This window comes from Pan troglodytes, chromosome Y (assembly GCF_028858775.2).
Source record: "Pan troglodytes isolate AG18354 chromosome Y, NHGRI_mPanTro3-v2.0_pri, whole genome shotgun sequence".
NCBI lineage: Eukaryota > Metazoa > Chordata > Mammalia > Primates > Hominidae > Pan > Pan troglodytes.
The window spans coordinates 17793689-17799640 of NC_072422.2; the positions used below are offsets into that span (position 1 = coordinate 17793689).

General features: G+C 50.2%; 1 long non-coding RNA gene across 1 annotated transcript; it reads left to right on the plus strand.

Annotated features, from left to right (window-relative positions):
* Positions 1-3222: 3222 nt before the first annotated feature.
* On the plus strand, positions 3223-5185 carry LOC134809389 (uncharacterized). Its single transcript, XR_010154961.1, has 2 exons — positions 3223-3644; positions 4175-5185. It is a non-coding gene; the product is annotated as an uncharacterized LOC134809389 (long non-coding RNA).
* Positions 5186-5952: the final 767 nt, after the last annotated feature.

A 5952-nucleotide genomic window follows, 5' to 3' on the forward strand; every position in this document is an offset into this window, starting at 1 on the left:
CAAGATGTGTAACTGTACACTCCCAGTCTTTTGGTGACAGGGCTGTGGGACTGAGGAGGGAAATTAAAGAAAAATAAAATTAAAAAGCAAGAGGAATACATTTTCTTGTATTAGGCTGACTTGTCCCAGAGGCATCAACAGGCACAGCCCAGACCCAGGAAAAGTCTTGATAATATTATCTTATGTGCTCTGGAGGCTCTCCCAACACTCCCCCAACATAGGGAAAAGAAAAACAAATTTCCTTTGTTTTACGAAATGAGTTTATAGATTCTTGTTCTCTGTAACTAGTGACTTCAAGCATTCTGTTTTATCGAAGAAGTACAATGAAAGTCATGAGAAGCCTGAGTAGGCTGAACTATAGCTGCTTAGGCACCATAGTGAGGGTTATAGCATAAGCCCCTGCCGAGGGAAACCTAGAAAATGGACATGTGGGTTGCTTGGCAATGGTCTTGTGCAATCTTGTCTTTGTCCTGCCTCTGTATTCCTGCCTTCACGCCACTGTAAGCTTGCTTCAAGCTGGCCCACCCCCTTTTGTGAAGTGTGTCTAAAAGTCAGGTTCTGTCTTTTTTCCGGGCCCAGTCTTTTTGACGTGAGTTAGCTGGTCCAGAGTTTCACGCGCATCCGTATGAAGAGACCACCAAACAAGCTTTGTGTGAACAATAAAAGCTTATTTAATCACCTGGGTGCAGGCGGGCTGAGTCTGAAAAGAGAGTCAGCAAAGGTAGATAGGGATGGGGCCGTTTTATAGGATTTGGGTAAGTAAAGGAAAAAGGGGGGTTGTTCTCTGGCGGGCAGGAGTGGGGCTCACAAGGTACTCAGCGGGGGAGCTTTTGAGCCAGGATGAGCCAGGAGAAGGAATTTCACAAGACAGTGTCATCAATTAAGTCAGGAACAGGCCATTTCCACTTCTTTTGTGGTGGAATGTCATCAGTTAAAGCAAGAACCGGCCATCTGGATGTGTACATGCAGGTCACAGAAGATACGATGGCTTAGCTTAGGCTGAGAGGCCTGACACTGAGTGCACTCAATAAAAATTCTCCTGTTTCAACCCGAGGTCTCTCTCATCCTCCTGAATTCCGCAACATGAGAATTCCAGCATGCACCAGGTTCACAGGACAGTGCGCGGTCACTGAAAGAAGAGTGGGGCGGGGAGGGTGGTGCGCGGCTGTGGGCACCTCTTGCGCTTGCTGGGAGATGTAGTCTTACAAAGACTCCCAGCCCTTTGGTCACAGGGCTGCAGCACCACAATTCCAGCATACACCGGAATCAGGGGCAGTGCGCGCCAGCAGAGGAAGAGGTAGAGCTGTGCGTGACTCGCTGGGCTTGATGGAAAATGTAATCTCATGAACACTCCTTAATGAACAGTGCGCCTCACTGGAGGAAAAGGCGGGGCTGTGCAGGCCTTGCTCTTCTTGCTGAGAGATGCAGTCTCATAAAAACTCCCTACCCTTTGGTCACAGGGCTGCAGGACTACATTCCCATCATGCACCGGGATCAGGGATAGCGCATGTGCCTGGGCGAAGACACAAAGCTTTGTGCGCCTCCTTTGGCTTCCTGGGAGATGTAGTTTCATAAAGACACCGAGACTTTTCATTACAGGGCAGCAGGACTACAATCCCAGTATGCACCAAGATCAAGGATAGTGTGCATAACTGGAGGATGAGGCGGGACTGTGCACGCCTCGCTGGGCTTGGTGGGATATGTATTCTCATAAGCATGCCCAACCCTTTGGTCACAGGGCTGCAGGACTACAATCCCAGCATGCACCTGGCTAAGAGACAGTGCCTGTCACTGGAGGAAGAGGCGGAAGACTACAATCCCAGCCAGCACCGGGCTCACGGAAATTGTGCGTCACTGAAGGAAGAAGCGGCGTTGTGTGCTACTCGCCGGGCTTGCTGGGAGTTGTATTCTCATAAGCCCTTCCAGCGCTTGCATCACAGGGCTGAAGGACTACACTTCCAGCCCCAGCATGCACTGGGCTCGGGGACAGCGCGTGTCACTGGAGGAAGAGGGAGGGCTTTGCGCTTCTCTCTGTGCTTTTTTGGGAGATGTAGTCTCATTAACCCTCCCAGCCCTTTGGTCACAGAGATCCAGGACTGCAATCCCAACATGCACCCAGCTCAGGGACAGTGCGCTAGTCACTGCAGGAAGCGGCAGATCTGTGTGCACCTCCTGGGCGTACTGGGAGATGTATTCTCATAAACACTCCCATCCCTTTGGTCATAGGGCTGCAGGACTACAATCCTAGCATGCACCCAGCTCAGTGACGGCGCGCTAGTCTAAGGAGAAAGAGGCAGGGCAGTGTGCGCCTTGCTGGGCTTCCTGGGAGATGTAGTCTCATGGCCTCTCCCTGCCCTTTGGTCACAGTGCTATAAGACTACAATCCCAGCATGCATGGGGCTCACGGACAGCTCGCGTCACTGGAAAACAAGGGGAAGGTTGTGCACACCTCGCTGCGTTTGCTGGGAGATGTTGTTTCATAAAGACTCTCAGACCTTTTGTCACAGGGCTGCAGGACTACAATCCCAGGATGCATCGGGATCAAAAACTGTATGCGTCACGGGGAAAAGATGCGGGGCTTTGTGCCTCTCCCTAGGTCTTCTGGGAAATGTAGTCTCAAAAACACTCTTGGCCCTTTCGTCACAGGGCTGCAGGACTACAATCCCAGCATGCAGCGGGTTCAGGGACAGTGTGTGTCACTGGAGGAAGACTTGGAGCTGTGCGTGCCTCGCTGGGCTTGCTGGGAGATGCAGTCTCATAACTACCCCAGTCCTTTAGTCACAGGGCTGCAGCACTACAATTTCAGCATACCTCTGGCTCAAGGAGAGTGCACTAGTCACTGGAGGAAGAGGCAGGTCTGTGTGCGCCTCGCTGGGCTTGCTGGGAGAGGTAGTCTCATAAACACTCCCAGCCCTTTCATCACATCTCTGTAGGGGTACAATTCCAGTATGCACGGGGCGCCGGGGAAGTCCGCGTCACTAGAGGAAGAGAAAGGCGTGTGAGCGCCTTGCTGGGCTTTCTGGGAGATGTTGTCTCATTATTTCTCCCAGCCCTTTGGTCACAGGGCTTCAGGACTACAATCCCAGCATGCACCCTGCTCAGGGACAGCGCGCGTCACTGTAAGAACAGGTGGACCTGTGCTGTTCTCGCTATGCTTTTTGGGAGATGTATTCTCATAAACACTCCCAGCCCTTTTGTCACTGGGCTGCAGCACTACAATCCCAGCATGCAACGGGCTCAGGGAGAGTGCGCTAATCAGTGGAGGAAGGGGCTAGGCTCTGCACGCCTGGCTGGTCTTGCTGGGAGATGCAGTCTCATAAACACTCCCAGCCCTTTGGTCACAGGACTGCAGCGCTACAATCCTAGCATGGACCGGGCTCAGGGAAAGTGTGCGTCACTGGAGGAAGAGGCAGGGTTGTGCGCGCCTCTCTAGGCTTGGTGGAAGATGCCGTCTCATAAACACTCCCAGAACTTTCATCACTGGCCTGCAGGACTACAATCCCAGCATGCGCCCGGCTCAGGGACAGTGCGCATTACTGGAGGAAAAGGCTAGGCTGTGGACACCTCCTTCTGCTTGCTAGGAGATGTAGTTTCATAAAGACTTCCAGAACTTTCATCACAGGGCTGCAGGACTACCATACCAGGTATGCACTGGGGTCAGGGACACGGCCCGTCAGTGGAGAAAGAGGCGGGGCGGTATGCGTGTCCTTAGGCTTGCTGGGAGATGTATTTTCATAAACACTCCCAACCCTTTGGTCAAAGGGCTACAGGACTAGAATCCCAGCATGCGCCAGTCTCCGGGGCGAGGCACAGTTCTGGAAGAAGGGGCAGAGTGCTACACGCCCCACCTAATATGCTGGGAGCTGTAGTCTGTTAACTGCTCTCAGCCTGTTTGTCGGTAGGCTTCAGAAATATAATCCCAGCATGTACCAAGAACCGGGGTGCATAGCCCTGGAGGGAGGGAGAGAGCGGTGTGGGTGTGGACTTCCCGGTGTGCAAAGCACTGCTGAGTTCTTATGCTATGCCGACTCTTTGCCAAGGAGAATGAGTACAGAGGTGGACCTGGAGGACAGGTCTGCGCTGAGCATTGAGAAGGGTATTACCCTACGTAGACACCTTACCTTTGCCCAAATCAGGCGGGTTGTCCTCAACCGATTGGCCCTATCCTTCTCAGGTTCTTCTTTCAGCTGTACCCAGGGTTCTTTCCAGAGCATTGCGCCTTCTGCAGCCCAGGGCGCTGCCTTCTTTCCTAAACTTCTGTGGAAACTGTCCTGATGTCTGAGACACTGTCCATTGTGCCGCAGCCCTCTTTTTACTCTAGCCAGAGCTCATGCTCAACAGCTTTTGAGAGAAATCTTCCACGTGGCCTGCTTATGAACAGCTTCAGAACTCTGCAGGGGGTGACAACGTCTGTGCCTCCCTGGAAATGTCACTCTCAATGGCGCCTTTTTCACGAATGTGAAAGTCAAGGCATCAGGAAGGTTAATTATTGGGTGGCACAAAATCTGCTAAGAGCAAAGGAGAAGACCCCATTTCCGAGGAGTGAGACTTGTGAGCCATTTTCATCCACCCATTTAAGCGGACAAGCTCCAAAATGCAAGCTGAAGCTGCTGATTATTTAGGCATTTTACGCTTGAACTCATCAGTCTCATCTCAAGTCACGCCTGACTTGCCAGTGTCTCAGAAACACAGATGGGACCTGATCTCTCAGGAACAGATAGTGTTCCAGGTTTGTTGGAGCGACATTTAAGATGTGGAGCACTTGGGGTCCTTTGAAACCCGCTATCTTCATTAGGGACTTTTACTTCTAGACAGCATGTGCATTTTGATTTTATCTATCCTCAAACTGAACTTTTGCTCATTTTAATAGTAAAAACACATTCCTGGGTGGAGACTTAATATGCTAATGAGACATGCAATGTATGCACAAATATGTACAGCTACTGCACATGTGCACCCAGAAAACGACTCAAAACCTGCTTCCTATAACACTTCTTTCCACCTTCTTATGAATAATCACGTAAAAGTCCCAGAAGGAGGGTTTCTTCAGTAACAATTAATGCTGTCTCACTCTTATGAGCAGGCTGCCCTGGAATCTCTTTCTCAGAATGTACCGTCTATTCTGCACTTAATTTTCAAAGTATTCTTTTGTGTGTGTGTGTGCAATAAATTACTCTATGCGGTACTTCTTTTGCTGCGTGTTTCTTGTTTAAATTCTTTTAAACTAAGAAAATAAGAACCAAGGTATTACCTCAGCCATCAACATTTCTTGTGCCATGGCCCGGAGAGATGTCTGTCCGCTTCATTAATTTCACTTTCATTTTACTTGCAGTGAATACTATGGCACTTCCAGACTACCTGGGTAACTATCGCTGGTTGTTCCAGCGCTGTTTCACTAACGTTCTGGGGAAACCCTGTCCCTTCAGGCTTTATGGATTTCCCAGCTCCTTGAAATTGTTCTTCAACAGTCTTTCTTTGCTGAACAAAAGATGCACAGTCATGTAGATGCCCAGTCGTAGGGTTTAAATCTGAGCATTGCAAGTGTTATAATTGGGCATCATAAATGGCAAGCCAGTGAATTAGGGAAAGGCTTGTCAGCCAGACATCTGCTCCCCAGCGAGCAGTGGGGGTCATCTCGGCAGGGCTGGAGATGTCCACCGCTGGTGAGATAGGACGGTGTATGGCAAATGCCTATGACCTCCTAGAGCTTCAGTTAATGGGGTTTCGAGGGGATGCACTGGACACCTTGGTGGTTCCACTTGGCCCATGGGGATGCCCATAGTCTCCTGGACTTTAGTACATGTTCTCTCGTTGCAGGATTCTCTCAGCACCATGGGAGTCACTTCCTCTATTGACACTGAAACACACCTGGGATGTATATTTAAAAATTGAAACAGCTTTTGGCTAGATGAATAAAAAAAATTATCTTCTTTTGTAACACTATTTAGCCTG